Source organism: Tachypleus tridentatus, chromosome 10, assembly GCF_004210375.1.
Source record: "Tachypleus tridentatus isolate NWPU-2018 chromosome 10, ASM421037v1, whole genome shotgun sequence".
Classification (NCBI taxonomy): domain Eukaryota; kingdom Metazoa; phylum Arthropoda; class Merostomata; order Xiphosura; family Limulidae; genus Tachypleus; species Tachypleus tridentatus.
Window position 1 is genome coordinate 3661118 of NC_134834.1, and position 19676 is coordinate 3680793.

General features: G+C 31.1%; 1 pseudogene across 1 annotated transcript; it reads right to left on the reverse strand.

The window, feature by feature from the left end:
- Positions 1–981: 981 nt before the first annotated feature.
- Positions 982–18384, reverse strand: LOC143227928 (cyclic nucleotide-gated channel alpha-3-like; annotated as a pseudogene). The gene is made up of 5 exons (XR_013015132.1): positions 18063–18384; positions 12707–13036; positions 4900–5033; positions 3697–3905; positions 982–2638 (listed from the first exon to the last, which is right to left on the reverse strand). The product of XR_013015132.1 is annotated as a cyclic nucleotide-gated channel alpha-3-like (transcript).
- Positions 18385–19676: the final 1292 nt, after the last annotated feature.

The following is a 19676-nucleotide window of genomic DNA, read 5'->3' on the forward strand; positions in this document are numbered from 1 at the left end:
ATTTATTTGGATACCGTAAGTAGCAAATTATTTTATTACGCATGAATAATTACAACCAAAACAAACAAATATATAATTTTTTCTACAAATATTTAAGTGAAAAAGTATTAGATTTCAGTTTTAGTACAAAACATGTACTTTTCAATCCTGTATCTTAAAATAATGATATGTGTGTATATATATATATGTTACCAAAACCAATATCAGTGTCTCTTTACTCAGTTGTTTCAATACAACTTCAGTGGACGGTATTGTGACAAATCTAACTGGTTTTAGCCAATCCGGCTCTTCCCGTCAACACCATCTCTGGCTTTATTGTTAAAAATTATAAATGTATCGATGCTACCCGTTTCCATAGAGTCGTATTTGGTTTGATTACAAATTATCTGTGACGTGACTCGTTCCACAGCCGTTAGTGAGAGCTGTTATGTTATCGGTTAATAATTTATTTCTCATCACTGTTGTATTAAAAGTCGTGTTTATTTGTTGTAGTAACACCTGACGTCTTTTTGGTGTGTGAAGGTTTTTATCGAGACCGTCAAGTTTATTGCTGTCTCCAGTTTTTTGACTTCAGTATTTACAGCACTAACTTTTTTAATGACTATTACTGACTTCTTTATTATTTTTTTTACTTTAGCACTAGTTCTTTGACGTTTCCTTTACCAATCGTTTTGTTGATTCCACTAGAAACTTCTGATTAACTTTTGTTCTCTCAGAACTGCTTTGTTTGTTCACTGACTTCTTTTCTGATATTACCACTTAATTCTGAAAACGGAGAGAAAACTTATGAGAGACTAAGACAATAAGTTTATTAGTCCGAGCGGTCACTACTTGTTCGGTCATGGTTTTTATAGATTTCTGATTCTTCTATTGGGCTATTTTTTCCAACGTGACATTCGATTGGATGATTAGCTATCAAGGGTGGACTTACTGTATTTGTAACGTTTTCTGCCCCCTGGTTGTCTTCGTGACCAGCGATTTTTACATTCTCCGAGTAAGATTGACTAGAACCATTGTTGTTGTTTTCTCCACTTTCGTTGTTACCGTGAATCTCCTGTTCTGATTGATGGGACTATTCCTGTGACTACTACTGTGACCTTTCACACGATTTTCACAGTCACGATAGTCGTGTTCGATATGAATAGTGTGACTTTTTTTACTGCTATTCTGAGCGTCACTAAACCTACTGTCGTGACTTGACCCACGAGGGTCGACATAGCTTCTGTTTGTTCCACTGTGGTCACTTGTGTAACCGCCATCATTGTCTGGGTTCCCAGGGTAGACTACCTTCTCGAGACGAGTAATTCGACGTTTCACCTTTTGCTGGTAGGTGGTGTATTCAGCCAGAAGATGAGCGAACCGTGTTTGAAGGTTGTTTAGTCCTAGCTCAAGCAGGGTACATCGACGTTCTAGGTTTTCCTGTTCTTGCTCGGTAGCTCTAAGCTGTTCTTCATCCAGAAGTCCATCCTTTAAGAGGATCTGCTTGCCCCGTTCGATCAGCAGTTTCTGGGCTTCGGGATATTCCTTCAGCACGTCCCAGAGGTCCTCCTTAGAAAGGCAGAACAGGTCTGAGTAGCCGACACTGCGGACATTGGCCGTCCTCCTGTTTCCTGTTTTCATACCAGTTATGTTTAAAATACTCAGTTCACCAAACACACTTCCATCACTCAGGGTGGCAAGCACAGTTTTCCGTCGTCACCAACCACACTTAACCTACCTCGTTTTACAATGTACATTTCTTTACCCACATCTCCTTTGCGACAGATATAATCTCCTGGACTGAACACCTGCAACCGGAGTTTGAGGACCAGCTGGACAAGAAGTCCCGGTTCACAGTCCTGAAATAGTTTGACCCGCTTCAATATATCAAGATGAACGTGGATGGCAATCTCAGCTTTCAGCTTGTCCGGCAGCATTGACGTGATGGCTTCTTCGTCCAGCGACTGTTTGTTGGTCCACAAGTAGTCAAACCACTTGATAACACGGTTCTCCAGATCCTTGGAGACTTTCCTAAACTCCATGTATTGCTTGATGCTGTCCATTCGGTTCTGGAATTCTGCCCTGGCGGCATTCATATTGGTAATCATGCTGCCAACATTGCCAACAATCGTGGCGAAAATAAGAACACCGACCAAGAAGTCGATAACGACAAAAAGGTATTCAATGTCTCTTTCTGGAACAGGAACCTCACCAATGGTTGTCAGCGTCAGCGTGGACCAATAGAAACAGTAGATGTACTGGTAGCGGAACGTGCTGTACTTGGGTTCACTCACGTTTTTGTAAACCCAACCGTCCGATCCGAAACCAATGTAGTAGCTCACGGAGAAATAGATACAGGCGTTCCAGTGAATGATCACCAGTATGTAGAATATAAGCTTGGTTATTCTTAAGGCATACGGGAAGTTGGTTCTTGTCTCTGTTCTGTCAAAAAATTCGAGCATCCGGTGCCAACGAAACAACCTGTTCAAGCGTACAATGACTGAACAGGGCACCTGCTGATGGCACGTGATCCCGACCATGGCGTAAAGAATGTCAGTAGGAAGCAAGCTGAGAACGTCAAATTTAAAACCCTTGGATCTTGTATAATTAGTTAACAATTTCCTGGTGTCTTGGACAAGGAGGCCTTGTTCTAAGTACCCTGGAACGGAAACAAATTATTCAAATTTTAAGTTTAAAACCCTTGGATCTTGTATAATTAGTTAACAATTTCTTGGTGTCTTGGATAAGGAGGTCTTGTTCTAAGTACCCTAGAACACAAGCACAAATTATTCAAATTTTAAGTTTAAAAACCCTTGGACCTTCAGTAAGGAAGCACATTTTGCAAATATAATAATAAATTAGTCAACATGGATTTACAGCATAATGAACTGAGTTATTTGGGAGAACGTATTTCAACAGTACAGTAGTTTATTTTTGATAACATGGAACCCTCATTTTATTAAAGTAAATTTTGGAAACAGCTTGAATGACTATTGAAAGAAACTTTATACAACATTTACAACGTTTCGTTAAGTCATAATTATAAGTTGTCGAGACATTGGATACCTTTCATTAGCTGTATTTTAGCTTTATTTTATTAAAAAGTGGGTTTCATGCAATCAGAGATAAACTATTGTTTTGTTGAAAACACATAGTATGTTCCACTCACTTCATGTTTATAAATCGCTGTTGTCCAACCTTGGGCCTCGTGTAATCATTGAACAACGTCATGGACAAATGTTCAACAAGAGTCATTTTGTCTCATTCATCATCTACCAGTTGATATCTACGATTAGTTTGTTACACTTGTTGGTACCAAGGTTCAGACTTGAATATTTAATGTTCCATTAAGTACAAGCATTTATACAAGTATATATATATATATGTGTGTGTGTGTACAGAAATTCATTGTTTCATCCTTGTAAAATACATTACCACAAAACGCAAAATATGTCTTTGTGTTTAGAAAAGCACAAGCTGACCAATGCACTATCTGTGCTATGCTTAACTGGTATCGAAATCCGGGTTTAGGCGTTATAAACCTGCAGAATTACCGCTATTACCTAGGTTTGATTCATTATTGTGTTTGCGCGAAAGAGTAAAAGTGACAGACTAGGTAATTAGTCAACACCATCCATCGCCAACTCAGTCATGGCCTAAAAACAAGAGAGACTAAAGTAATTCTGGAAAGAAGGTAGAACAGAACAACGACTTTACCTGTCCTTGCCTGAAATACCATGTCTACTATATACAGCGTGTCACACACATAATCTAACGTGTACCACAAGATAGGTCCGAGGTTCTGAAGCTCCCAGAATACACTGCGACCGATGATAAAGATCGTGTTGTAGAGAACAGCCACGGTAATGAGAGACACCCAGCGGTAGTGAAGGTTTCCAGTTGGATCCACCACGAAAGAGTGAAACCTAACAGAAGTAAGACACAAGTGGGGACAACGTTTCTGGTTTCATTAGAATCATTAATGTGCAGTTAATCATCTGAGACAACAATTTGTTTAACTACCGGATTTATAGTTAATATTAAATATTTATAACTGACAGCTGCAACATGATTAAAACATTTATAAAGGACAGCTCTAACATGATTAAAACATTTATAAACGACAGCTGTAACATGATTAAAATATTTATAAACGACAACTGTAACATGATTAAAATATTTATAAACGACAACTGTAACATGATTAAAACATAAACGACACATGTAACACGATTAAAATATTTATAAAGGACAGCTGTAACATGATTAAAATGTTTATAAATGACAACTGCTATGTCGTGTGGTACTATTTATGTTTATCACTAATAACACGATCTTTTTATGTATGGTACCAGAGAAAGCGGATATCTCTTAAACGAAACGCTGACCTCACGTTATTGTTGAAATAAGGCACGAGTAGCAGCGTTTGCCTTTAAACGAAACGCTGACCTCACGATATTGTTGAAACAAGGCACCAGTAGCAGTGCTTGCCTTTAAACGAAACGTTGACCTCACGTTATTGTTGAAATAAGGCACGAGTAGCAGTGTTTGCCTTTAAACGAAACACTGACTTCACGATATTGTTGAAATAAGGCACCAGTAGCAATGTTTGCCTTCACACAAAACACTGACTTACGATATTTTTAAATAAGACACCAGAAGCAGTGGATACCTTTTCACGAAACGCTACTTCACGATACTGATGAACAGTAACAGTGTGAACGTCTAAACAAAAAGCTGCGTTATATGAGTACTAAACAAGGTGTCCTGGTGAGATACACAGGTTATGTATTAACTCGTATCTTTCATGGCTAAATAGGTTATGTATGGTATTGGGGTACACAAGTTATGTAAGAAGCCAAGTACAACGATGTGGTATGAAATCTGCTCTAAAAAGCAGTCAAACTATATCTACATTACCTTCCACACCAGAATCTGCTGTTTTCTTCTTCTTGACCAATGGTCATTTGACCCATAGCAAACTTTTCTAGAAAAGAATCTGGACGATCTGGCTGTTTAATCTGTCTTTTCCCAGAAGCCCACTGTTTGACCACCTGGTATTAGTTTCACACATTTGTCAGTTTTATAACTAACTTCACACACTTATCAGTTTTATAAATAATTTCATACATTTGCCAGTTTTATAAACAACTTCACACATTTGTCAATTTTTTAAGAGCTTCATACATTTTCCAGTTTTAAAAATAACTTTACACATTTGTCAGTTTTATGAATAACTTCATACATTTATCACTTTTATAAATCAATATATATTTCTCAGTTTTATAAATAACTCACAGATTTGTCAGTTTTATAAATAACCTCTCACATTTGTCAGTTTTATAACTTCATGCATTTGTCACTTTTATAAATAACTTCACACATGTGTCAGTTTTATAAATAATTTCACACATCTGTCACTTTTATTAATAACTTCATACACTTGTCACTTTTATAAATAACTTCATACATCTGTTACTTTTATAAATAACATCACACATTCGTGTGTTTTATAAAGAACTTCAAACATTTGTCACTATTATAAAGAATTTCACACATTTGTTAGTTTTATAAATAACTTCATACATTTGTGTGTTTTATAAAGAACTTCAAACATTTCTGTGTTTTTAAAGTCAAACATTTGTAGTTTTATAAAAAATTTCATACATTTGTTAGTTTTATAAATAACTTCTTACATTTGTGTGTTTTATAAAGAACTTCAAACATTTGTCACTATTATAAAGAATTTCACACATTTGTGTGTTTTATAAAAAACTTCAAACATTTGTGTGTTTTATAAAAAACTTCAAACATTTGTCACTGTTATAAAGAATTTCACATATTTGTTAGTTTTATAAATAACTTCCTACATTTGTGTGTTTTATAAAGAACTTCAAATATTTGTGTGTTTTATAAAGAACTTCAAACATTTGTCAATGTTATAAAGAATTTCATATTTGTTAGTTTTATAAATAACTTCATACATTTGTGTGTTTTATAAAGAACTTCAAACATTTGTGTGTTTTATAAAAAACTTCAAACATTTGTCACTGTTATAAAGAATTTCACATATTTGTTGTTTTATAAATAACTTCAAACATTTGTCACTTTATAAAGAACTTCAAACATTTGTGTGTTTTATAAAAAACTTCAAACATTTGTGTGTTTTATAAAAAACTTCAAACATTTGTCACTGTTATAAAGAATTTCACATATTTGTTAGTTTTATAAATAACTTCATACATTTGTGTGTTTTATAAAGAACTTCGAACATTTGTCAATGTTATAAAGAATTTCACACATTTGTTAGTTTTATAAATAACTTCATACATTTGTGTGTTTTATAAAGAACTTCAAACATTTGTCACTGTTATAAAGAATTTCACACATTTGTTAGTTTTATAAATAACTTCACACATTTGTTAGTTTTATAAATAACTTCACACATTTGTTAGTTTTATAAATAACTTCACACATTTGTTAGTTTTATAAATAACTTCACACATTTGTTAGTTTTATAAATAACTTCATACATTTGTGTGTTTTATAAAGAACTTCAAACATTTGTCACTGTTATAAAGAATTTCACACATTTGTTAGTTTTATAAATAACTTCATACATTTGTGTGTTTTATAAAGAACTTCAAACATTTGTCACTGTTATAAAGAATTTCACACATTTGTTAGTTTTATAAATAACTTCATACATTTGTGTGTTTTATAAAGAACTTCAAACATTTGTCACTGTTATAAAGAATTTCACACATTTGTTAGTTTTATAAATAACTTCATACATTTGTGTGTTTTATAAAGAACTTCAAACATTTGTCACTGTTATAAAGAATTTCTCACATTTGTTAGTTTTATAAATAACTTCATACATTTGTGTGTTTTATAAAGAACTTCGAACATTTGTGTGTTTTATAAAGAACTTCGAACATTTGTGTGTTTTATAAAGAACTTCGAACATTTGTCAATGTTACAAAGAATTTCACATATTTGTTAGTTTTATAAATAACTTCATACATTTGTGTGTTTTATAAAGAATTTCGAACATTTGTCAATGTTACAAAGAATTTCACATATTTGTTAGTTTTATAAATAACTTCATACATTTGTGTGTTTTATAAAAACTTCGAACATTTGTCACTGTTACAAAGAATTTCACACAGTTGGTAGAATTCACATAACTAGGTCTATACCAGTGGTTCCCAACCTTTTTTATGCCCTGCACCCCTAAACAAACTTAATATGTTCTCGCACCTTTCACAGTAATTATTTATTTAAAAATAAGGGTGAAGGTGGCCAAAACAAATTTTTATAATTAGTTTTTAATGATATATAAACATTTCGAAAAGAAAAAATATTACAACAAACTAAAAGTTGCATAAACCCTACATGGCCAACAAAATATAAACGTTCATACATGCATGAAATGGAATTTCTTTGAAATGTTCAAATATTCATAAGCCAATTTAAAATTAATGACTCTTTTGTTCGTGTTTATTTATTACGAGTTTTGCAAAGTGTGGCACTATATATTTTTGAATATATAGGACAGTACCCTTAATATAAACAAACAAAAAACTGAAATGTTATCTCGCACCCTTGGTTGGGAACCGCTGGTCTATTCACTCGAGAATCTCTGAAATACTAAAACTTACCTAAAGTATACATTTTAGGAAATCCCCAATCATCATACTAGTGTCTTAGTGTCAAGACACTAATGTACATATTATTGTGTGTAGAATAGATGGAAATCAATTACTTTTCATCAACTTCGTCCATATTCCATAACGAACAGTGAAAACAATAAATATCTCATACGCTACATTTGTACAGACAACAAGGGATCGTTTCTTAAATACATCAACTATAGCATTGTACCTATAAAATGGAATTCTCTAACAACAAACCGCTCTTACGTGGAAGAGACAGTTTTGTAATGGTAACACTTGTTAGTGGAAGTGTAGGTTTGACCACTTATTGTGCAAAGATCTTGTGGTAAGGGAAGAATGTAATGCCATTACACAATTACCAGCGTAATGTATTAATTTCTTAACATTGATAAAATAAGCTTTTACTTGTAAGCGAGCATAGCAGATTCCCCTAGGCAAGAGACCTGCTGTACACGCCTACGTAAATATGTTTTGTTTTGTTTTTTATTTAGTTTCATTGCGCTACTATGGCGAGATGGTAAACCAAAGACAGATGTCCATGATTAAACAAACCGTCTAAACTGAACGATGGCAGTTCGGTACGCGCGCGCAGTTTTCATTGCTGCGGGTACATTGTACTTTTTGGTCCATTTGTCAATATCTTAGAAGTTATTAAAAGTTTACATCTTACGTAATTGAGAAGAGTTATTTTTATCTCAGGCCTAATCTTTCCTGGGGGTTTTCTTGCCAGGTTAAATTATCCAGTGATTAACCAGAGTTCAACCCTATATAGAAAAGACTTAAATCATTTTGTAAGTTCTAACGTCTTATTTTAGTTATAGAAAGCTATAAACACGGTGATCAACACAGTTTATTGATCTGAAAATGTCTAAAGTGTTTCTGAATATTAATAATCGAGTAACTTTGCGAAATATCTAGAAACAAGAACATTGGTGTGAAGCACTGAATCACTTTTCAGTTTGTTCAATCGTTTAGAAGTTAATAAATAGTCAAATAATTGTCAGGTATCGCAAATTTTCAGCTTTTCGAGCGATCGCCGAGAAATTATACAAGTAAGTTTATTTGTGTGTTAGTCGTAGTACCATCAGTTAGTAAATTTCTGTTTAAAGTCAAAAACATGATTTTGGCCTTAGGCCTACAGTTATTTACTAGTAATAGTTTTTTGTTTTGTTTTTGAATTTCGTACAAAGCTACTCGAGGGCTATCTGCGCTAGCCGTCCCTAATTTAGCAGTGTAAGACTGGAGCGAAGGCAGCTGGTCATCACCACCCACCGCCTACTCTTGGGCTACTCTTTTACAAACGAATAGTGGGATTGAACGTCACATTATAACGCCCCCACGGCTAAAAGAGTGAGCATGTTTGGCGCAACCGGGATTCGAACCCGCGGATAACGAGACGAACGCCTCAACGCGCTTGGACGCACCGGGCCTGCAAACGTTAAGGAAGGAAAAACAAGTTGCTTGTCGTTAGGTGAACTGGACTCCAAATAATTTAAAAGAACCCACTAAACGAAAGAACACATTAGAACAATAAGAGGTTACCAGAATGAATGTGTTGTACTAATACATATTATGAGATTACAAAATGAATGTGTTGTATTAATACCTATTATGAGATTACAGAATGAATGTGTTGTATAAATACATATTATATTACAGAATGAATGTGTTGTATTAGTACATATTATAAGATTACAAAATGAATGTGTTGTACTAATACATATTATAAGATTACAGAATGAATGTGTTGTATTAATACATATTATGAGATTACAAAATGAATGTGCTGTATTAATACCTATTATATGATTACAGAATGAATGTGTTGTATTAGTACATATTATAAGATTACAGAATGAATGTGTTGTATTAATACATATTATAAGATTGCAGAATGAATGTGTTGTATTAATACATATTATAAGATTACAGAATGAATGTGTTCTTTTAGTAGATATTATAAGATTACAGAATGAATGTGTTGTATTAATACATATTATAAGATTACAGAATGAATGTGTTGTATTAATACATATTATAAGATTACAGAATGAATGTGTTGTATTAATACATATTATGAGATTACAAAATGAATGTGTTGTATTAATACATATTATAAGATTACAGAATGAATGTGTTGTATTAATACATATTATAAGATTACAGAATGAATGTGTTGTAGTAATACATATTATGAGATTACAAAATGAATGTGCTGTATTAATACCTATTATAAGATTACAGAATAATGTGTTGTATTAATACATATTATAATATTACAGAATGAATGTGTTGTATTAATACATATTATAAAATTACAGAATGAATGTGTTGTATTAATACATATTATGAGATTACAAAATGAATGTGCTGTATTAATACCTATTATGAGATTACAAAATGAATGTGCTGTATTAATACCTATTATAAGATTACAGAATGAATGTGTTGTATTAATACATATTATAAGATTACAGAATGAATGTGTTGTATCAATACACATTATAAGATTACAGAAAGAATGTGTTGTATTAATACATATTGTAAGATTGCAGAATGAATGTGTTGTATTAATACATATTATAAGATTGCAGAATGAATGTGTTGTATTAATAGATATTATAAGATTACAGAATGAATGTGTTTTATCAATACACATTATAAGATTACAGAATGAATGTGTTGTATTAATACATATTATAAGATTACAGAATGAATGTGTTGTATCAATTCACATTATAAGATTACAGAATGAATGTGTTGTATTAATACATATTATAAGATTACAGAATGAATGTGTTGTATTAATACATATTATAAGATTACAGAATGAATGTGTTGTATCAATACACATTATAAGATTACAGAAAGAATGTGTTGTATTAATACATATTGTAAGATTGCAGAATGAATGTGTTGTATTAATAGATATTATAAGATTACAGAATGAATGTGTTGTATCAATACATATTAAAAGATTACAGAATGAATGTGTTGTATTAATACATATTATAAGATTACACAATTAATGTGTTGTATTAATATATATTATATTACAGAATGAATGTGTTGTATTAGTACATATTATAAGATTACAAAATGAATGTGTTGGATTAATACATATTATATTACAGAATGAATGTGTTGTATTAGTACATATTATAAGATTACAAAATGAATGTGTTGTATTAATACATATTATAAGATTACAGAATGAATGTGTTGTATTAATACATATTATAAGATTACAAAATGAATGTGTTGTATTAATACAAATTATGAGATTACACAATGAATGTGTTGTATTAATACATATTATAAGATTACGGAATAAATGTGTTGTATTAATACCTATTATGAGATTGCAGAATGAATGTGTTGTATTAATACCTATTATATGATAACAGAATGAATGTGTTGTATTAATACATATTATATTGCAGAATGAATGTGTTGTATTAATACATATTATAAGATTACAAAATGAATGTGTTGTATTAATACATATTATAAGATTACAGAATGAATGTGTTGTATTAATACATATTATAAGATTACAGAATGAATGTGTTGTATTAATACATATTATGAGATTACAAAATGAATGTGCTGTATTAATACCTATTATAAGATTACAGAATAATGTGTTGTATTAATACATATTATAAGATTACAGAATGAATGTGTTGTATTAATACATATTATAAAATTACAGAATGAATGTGTTGTATTAATACATATTATGAGATTACAAAATGAATATGCTGTATTAATACCTATCATAAGATTACAGAATGAATGTGTTGTATTAAAAGATATTATAAGATTACAGAATGAATGTGTTTTTTTAGTAGATATTATAAGATTACAGAATGAATGTTTTTTTTAGTAGATATTATAAGATTACAGAATGAATGTGTTGTATTAATACCTATTGTAAGATTGCAGAATGAATGTGTTGTATTAATACATATTATAAGATTACAGAATGAATTAGGAACGACTGGTGTAAACAGTTCTCAAGTACTTTTGCGAAAAATTCAACAAACAAACTCTTAACCCTAATGCTTGGTATAGCTGAAATTTTAATATTGCGAAATTAGGTTTTCGTAAACCTATTACTTTTTTATGCACAGCTGAGAATCTTATACAGGAGACTCGCCCAATTATATGTTGTTTCCCTGAACCTAACATTCTTTATACAAGGGACTCACTCAATTATATGTTGCTCTCCTAAACCTAATATTCTTTATACAGGATACTCACCCAAGTATATGTTGTTTCCCAAATACCAACATTTTTATACGGGAGACTCACCCAAGAATATATAGTTTATCTTAACCCTAAAGTTCATCATACGGGAGACTCACATAAGAATATATAGTTTATGTTAACCATAAAGTTCCTCATACGGGAGACTCACATAAGAATATATAGTTTCTCTTAACCCTAAAGTTCATCATACGGGAGACTCACATAAGAATATATAGTTTATCTTAACCATAAAGTTCCTCATACGGGAGACTCACATAAGAATATATAGTTTATCTTAATCATAAAGTTCCTCATACGGGAGACTCACATAAGAATATATAGTTTATCTTAACCCTAAAGTTCCTCATACGAGAGACTCAAATAAGAATATATAATTTATCTTAACCCTAAAGTTCATCATACGGGAGACTCACATAAGAATATATAGTTTATCTTAACCCTAAAGTTCCTCATACGAGAGACTCAAATAAGAATATATAATTTATCTTAACCCTAAAGTTCATCATACGGGAGACTCACATAAGAATGCCTTCCTTATTCCTAATACTTTTATTTCTGGAATTACAACCTGACCCAGTTTGTCTTGGTTAACTCGAACACTTTAATACGTCTGGTGTACAACATTCTATTTATATTCAAACGTGCTTTCAAAAAATATAAAATTAGTTATAAATAATCATTTTTAACATTTAGCGTACTTGTTTATCGCTTTCGTCCAATTGTCGTTAGTTTTATATAACAATGACAAACATATATTCACTACTGCCACTTACCTGGAGCCTCCTCACAAATCTCCCAACACTCTTGCTACCATCTTCCGCCATCTGTTCAATCCGCACTATTTCTGAGCAGACACTGCTTCGCAGAGACGGAGTTGCAGGGACACCATTTTCCAGAACTTGTAACTCTTCCAAGTCTCTCTGACTGGGATTCAGTAAATGTTTCTGGTTGTTCTGAACAGAGAAACGATCATCGCAAGTCGTACCATTACTTTTTACAGTAGCCATATTTGGAAGAAACATTACTTCCTCAACCCGCGCTATTTGAGGTTATTAAAGCCTCTTGTAGCTCAGCCATCGTGGAAAAGACGATTCGAGTTTGTTCTTGAAAAAGACAATAACGTAGAATACATTCAACGATTTATAAAAGTCGAAATTTATATTAACCAAACACAATTATACAGCTAGCATGTACAAAAATTTGGAAATTTCTCATCATTAAGTGTACACACATTTCTTAACTTAATAAGTACAAACATTTATTTAAATTTGTTACACTGACTAGTTGCTAACCTAACAAACAGTACCTTTTATTTAATGTTCTTACACTGACTGGTTAGTTAACATAACAACTGGTAACTTTTAATTAATGTTATTACACTGACTGGTTAGTTAACCTGAGAAGAAGTAACTTTTATTTAATGTTGTTACACTGACTGGTTAGTTATCCTAGCAGCTAGTAATTTTTATTTATTGTTACACTGACTGGTTAGTTAACCTAACAACTAGTAACTTTTATTTAATATTGTTACACTGACTGGTTAGTTAACCTAACAACTAGTAACTTTCATTTAATGTTGTTACACTGACTGGTTAGTTAACCTAACAAACAGTAACTTTTATTTAATGTTATTACAATGATTGGTAAGTTAACCTAACAACTAGTAACTTTTATTTAATATTGTTACACTGACTGGTTAGTTAACCTAACAACTAGTAACTTTTATTTAATATTGTTATACTGACTGGTTAGTTAACCTGACAACTAGTAACTTTCATTTAATGTTGTTACACTGACTGGTTAGTTAACCTAACAAACAGTAACTTTTATTTAATGTTGTTACACTAACAAGCTAATTAACCTGAAACTAGTAACTTTTATTTAATGTTGTTACACTGACTGGTTAGTTAACCTAACAAACAGTAACTTTCATTTAATGTTATTACACTGACTGGTTAGTTAACCTAACAACTAGTAACTTTTATTTAATATTCTTACACTGACTGGTTAGTTAACCTAACAAACAGTAACTTTTATTTAATGTTATTACAATGATTGGTTAGTTAACCTAACAACGAGTAATTTTCATTTAATGTTACACTGACTGGTTAGTTAACCTAACAATTAGTTAGGTTATAACATTTTATTTAATGTTATTACAATGATTGGTTAGTTAACCTAACAACTAGTAACTTTTATTTAATGTTGTTACACTAACAAGCTAATTAACCTAACAACTAGTAACTTTTATTTAATATTGTTATACTGACTGGTTAGTTAACCTGACAACTAGTAACTTTCAATTAATGTTCTTACACTGACTGGTTAGTTAACCTAACAACTTGTAACTTTTATTTAATGTTCTTACACTGACTGGTTAGTTAACCTAACAACTTGTAACTTTTATTTAATGTTCTTACACTGACTGGTTAGTTAACCTAACAACTAGTAATTTTATTTAATGTTCTTACACTGACTGATTAGTTAACCAAACAACTAGTAACTTTTATTTAATATTGTTACACTGACTGGTTAGTTAATCTGACAACTAGTAACTTTCATTTAATGTTGTTACACTGACTGGTTAGTTAATCTAACAACTAGTAACTTTCATTTCATGTTCTTACACTGACTGGTTAGTTAACCTAACAACTAGTAACTTTCATTTAATATTGTTACACTGACTGGTTAGTTAACCTAACAACTAGTAACTTTCATTTAATGTTGTTACACTGACTGGTTAGTTAACCTAACAACTAGTAACTTTTATTTAATGTTGTTACACTAACGAGCTAATTAACCTAAAAACTAGTAACTTTTATTTAATGTTCTTACACTGACTGGTTAGTTAACCTAACAACTAGTAACTTTTATTTAATGTTATTACACTGACTGGTTAGTTAATTTAACAACTAGTTAGGTTATAACATTTTATTTAATGTTCTTACACTGACTGGTTAGTTAACCTAACAACTTGTAACTTTTATTTAATGTTGTTACACTGACTGGTTAGTTATCCTAGCAGCTAGTAATTTTTATTTATTGTTACACTGACTGGTTAGTTAACCTAACAACTAGTAACTTTTATTTAATATTGTTACACTGACTGGTTAGTTAACCTAACAACTAGTAACTTTCATTTAATGTTGTTACACTGACTGGTTAGTTAACCTAACAAACAGTAACTTTTATTTAATGTTATTACAATGATTGGTAAGTTAACCTAACAACTAGTAACTTTTATTTAATATTGTTACACTGACTGGTTAGTTAACCTAACAACTAGTAACTTTTATTTAATATTGTTATACTGACTGGTTAGTTAACCTGACAACTAGTAACTTTCATTTAATGTTGTTACACTGACTGGTTAGTTAACCTAACAAACAGTAACTTTTATTTAATGTTGTTACACTAACAAGCTAATTAACCTGAAACTAGTAACTTTTATTTAATGTTGTTACACTGACTGGTTAGTTAACCTAACAAACAGTAACTTTCATTTAATGTTATTACACTGACTGGTTAGTTAACCTAACAACTAGTAACTTTTATTTAATATTCTTACACTGACTGGTTAGTTAACCTAACAAACAGTAACTTTTATTTAATGTTATTACAATGATTGGTTAGTTAACCTAACAACGAGTAATTTTCATTTAATGTTACACTGACTGGTTAGTTAACCTAACAATTAGTTAGGTTATAACATTTTATTTAATGTTATTACAATGATTGGTTAGTTAACCTAACAACTAGTAACTTTTATTTAATGTTGTTACACTAACAAGCTAATTAACCTAACAACTAGTAACTTTTATTTAATATTGTTATACTGACTGGTTAGTTAACCTGACAACTAGTAACTTTCAATTAATGTTCTTACACTGACTGGTTAGTTAACCTAACAACTTGTAACTTTTATTTAATGTTCTTACACTGACTGGTTAGTTAACCTAACAACTTGTAACTTTTATTTAATGTTCTTACACTGACTGGTTAGTTAACCTAACAACTAGTAATTTTTATTTAATGTTCTTACACTGACTGATTAGTTAACCAAACAACTAGTAACTTTTATTTAATATTGTTACACTGACTGGTTAGTTAATCTGACAACTAGTAACTTTCATTTAATGTTGTTACACTTACTGGTTAGTTAATCTAACAACTAGTAACTTTCATTTCATGTTCTTACACTGACTGGTTAGTTAACCTAACAACTAGTAACTTTCATTTAATATTGTTACACTGACTGGTTAGTTAACCTAACAACTAGTAACTTTCATTTAATGTTGTTACACTGACTGGTTAGTTAACCTAACAACTAGTAACTTTTATTTAATGTTGTTACACTAACGAGCTAATTAACCTAAAAACTAGTAACTTTTATTTAATGTTCTTACACTGACTGGTTAGTTAACCTAACAACTAGTAACTTTTATTTAATGTTATTACACTGACTGGTTAGTTAATTTAACAACTAGTTAGGTTATAACATTTTATTTAATGTTATTACAATGATTGGTTAGTTAACCTAACAACTAGTAACTTTTATTTAATGTTGTTACACTAACAAGCTAATTAACCTAACAACTAGTAACTTTTATTTAATATTGTTATACTGACTGGTTAGTTAACCTGACAACTAGTAACTTTCATTTAATGTTGTTACACTGACTGATTAGTTAACCTAACAGCTAGTAACTTTTATTTAATGGTGTTACACTAACAAGCTAATTAACCTAAAAACTAGTAACTTTTATTTAATGTTCTTACACTGACTGGTTAGTTAACCTAACAACTAGTAACTTTTATTTAATGTTATTACACTGACTGGTTAGGTAACCTAACAACTAGTAATTTTTATTTAATGTTCTTACACTGACTGGTTAGTTAACCTAACAACTAGTAACTTTTATTTAATATTGTTACACTGACTGGTTAATTAACCTCACAACAAGTAACTTTCATTTAATGTTGTTACACTGAATGGTTAGTTAACCTAACAACTAGTAACTTTCATTTAATATTGTTACACTGACTGGTTAGTTATCCTAACAACTAGTAACTTTCATTTAATGTTGTTACACTGACTGGTTAGTTAACCTAACAACTAGTAATTTTTATTTAATATTGTTACACTGACTGGTTAGTTAACCTAACAACTAGTAACTTTTATTTAATGTTGTTACACTTACGAGCTAATTAACCTAAAAACTAGTAACTTTTATTTAATGTTCTTACACTGACTGGTTAGTTAACCTAACAACTAGTAACTTTTATTTAATGTTATTACACTGACTGGTTAGTTAACCTAACAACTAGTAATTTTTATTTAATGTTCTTACACTGACTGATTAGTTAACTTAACAACTAGTAACTTTTATTTAATATTGTTACACTGACTGGTTAGTTAATCTAACAACTAGTAACTTTCATTTAATGTTGTTACACTGACTGGTTAGTTAATCTAACAACTAGTAACTTTCATTTCATGTTCTTACACTGAATGGTTAGTTAACCTAACAACTAGTAACTTTCATTTAATATTGTTACACTGACTGGTTAGTTAACCTAACAACTAGTAACTTTCATTTAATGTTGTTACACTGACTGGTTAGTTAACCTAACAACTAGTAACTTTTATTTAATATTGTTACACTGACTGGTTAGTTAACCTAACAACTAGTAACTTTTATTTAATGTTGTTACACTAACGAGCTAATTAACCTAAAAACTAGTAACTTTTATTTAATGTTCTTACACTGACTGGTTAGTTAACCTAACAACTAGTAACTTTTATTTAATGTTATTACACTGACGTGTTAGGTAACCTAACAACTAGTAATTTTTATTTAATGTTCTTACACTGACTGGTTAGTTAACCTAACAACTAGTAACTTTTATTTAATATTGTTACACTGACTGGTTAATTAACCTAACAACAAGTAACTTTCATTTAATGTTGTTACACTGACCAGTTAGTTAACCTAACTTCCATCTAAGTAAGCCTAATCCTCAACTATTGATATTTTATGTGATCACTTCAAGAACTATTTTTCATCTTAAAGTATCTGGTTGATTGTAATAAATGTTACACAAAATGTGCTGATTTTAAAAACTTACGTGTCTCTTAAACTGAGAGACCAGATGGTAAGTACCGATCTCTGGAGACTTCTGTTTTATTTCTGGAATTCAAGTTTTGTAATATTATTAAACACACAATATAATAGCGAGTTCTCTCTCCTGTTCCAATTCTTTACCAGGACTTAGGCTCTACTGATATTAAGTAGTGAGACAGAGTTAGTTGTAGTGACTGTATTACTCATAAAGACCATAGAAACTTACTGTCGCAGTTGCAGTAGCACGCACATGCGCAATGACTGTAGGTTGCCCACTCCATGAATGTGGAGACAAACTAAAACATGCTCGTGTCCACCAGCATGTGAGGTTATTAAACATATTGTTAATAGAACGATATTTATTATTTGGTGCAAATAAAATAAATAGTAAGTTATTATTGTTTTCTAGCTTCAAACAAACACACAAATTTTTTCACATTTATCATATCATTGAGGCACTAGTAATGTTGAGATATGAAAAGTCAGGTTATCATTAGCGCATCCCGAAAGAAATAAAAGTACTATAGGTCCACTTCATTCTTCGATACTGACAAACGTGAAAATAAACAAGAATTAGCGGAAACGAAATAAAAATACATATAGGTGGCAGATAAAAACAACACATCTTAACACTAAATTACCGACCGATATCGTAACCACAGAAGTTGTAAAATCTTAGAAATTATATGTAATACATTACCAGGCCCTGTTGGAAGATTAATAATGACACAAAAGAAGCAAGATATTAGAATATTTACTAATTATTCGAGATCATATTAAAATTCCGTTAATTTGAAACTTCTAGTTCACACAGAGACATGTTTCTGTAGGGTGGTTAAGTATGACAGTCGACATGGATAGTGGACATCATCGTTTGTTAGAACTCGTGAACTGGGCGACCTCAGCAAATTAAAGAGAGACCAACCTTTGAAAAACACGGTCAGTAGTAATAAACAAAAAGACAGCAAGTTTCCTACCGTTCTGGGGTCTTTGGAAGAGCTGTGTTCACCAGGTAAAGTTTAAAGTATCTGCCCGCATCACCACTGGTGTAGAACGATAATAACGCATGCTCAGCTATGGATATGGAGTCCTGATGTACATTTCATTGTTACTATGGTAACCAATTCCTTTCATCACCGGAGCCGATAGTTCAAGAAGTGTTGTGCAATTAAAGTATTTGTTTGTTCGTACAATGGATAATCCTTTAAGTGGATGAAATAGAGTCAACACGCTATAAAGAAAAAACTGAATTGGTTTCTATTATAATACGTTTACATTAGCATAATAGTAATATACAGGTATTGTCACAGAGAACCTATTAAATATCCAGTATAGCGTGGAATAATGATCCATGAAGTACAGTGCATAATGAAATTAAAAGATAATCGAATTCTCTGATGTTATAGCTTTGACAAGGAGCATTCATTGTTATGTAGTAAAGGCAGTCATCTCTCCAGAGTTCACTGTTATACAAATTAGGAATTTAATGAACAATCACATTTGGTAAAATGTAACTTAGTAGTAATTCAATCTGTGCTGTACAAATGGTTAAGTACGATATATTAAAAAGATTTTCAACAAGCAACTCAGAAGGTCACGTGACCGATAGCCGATATAA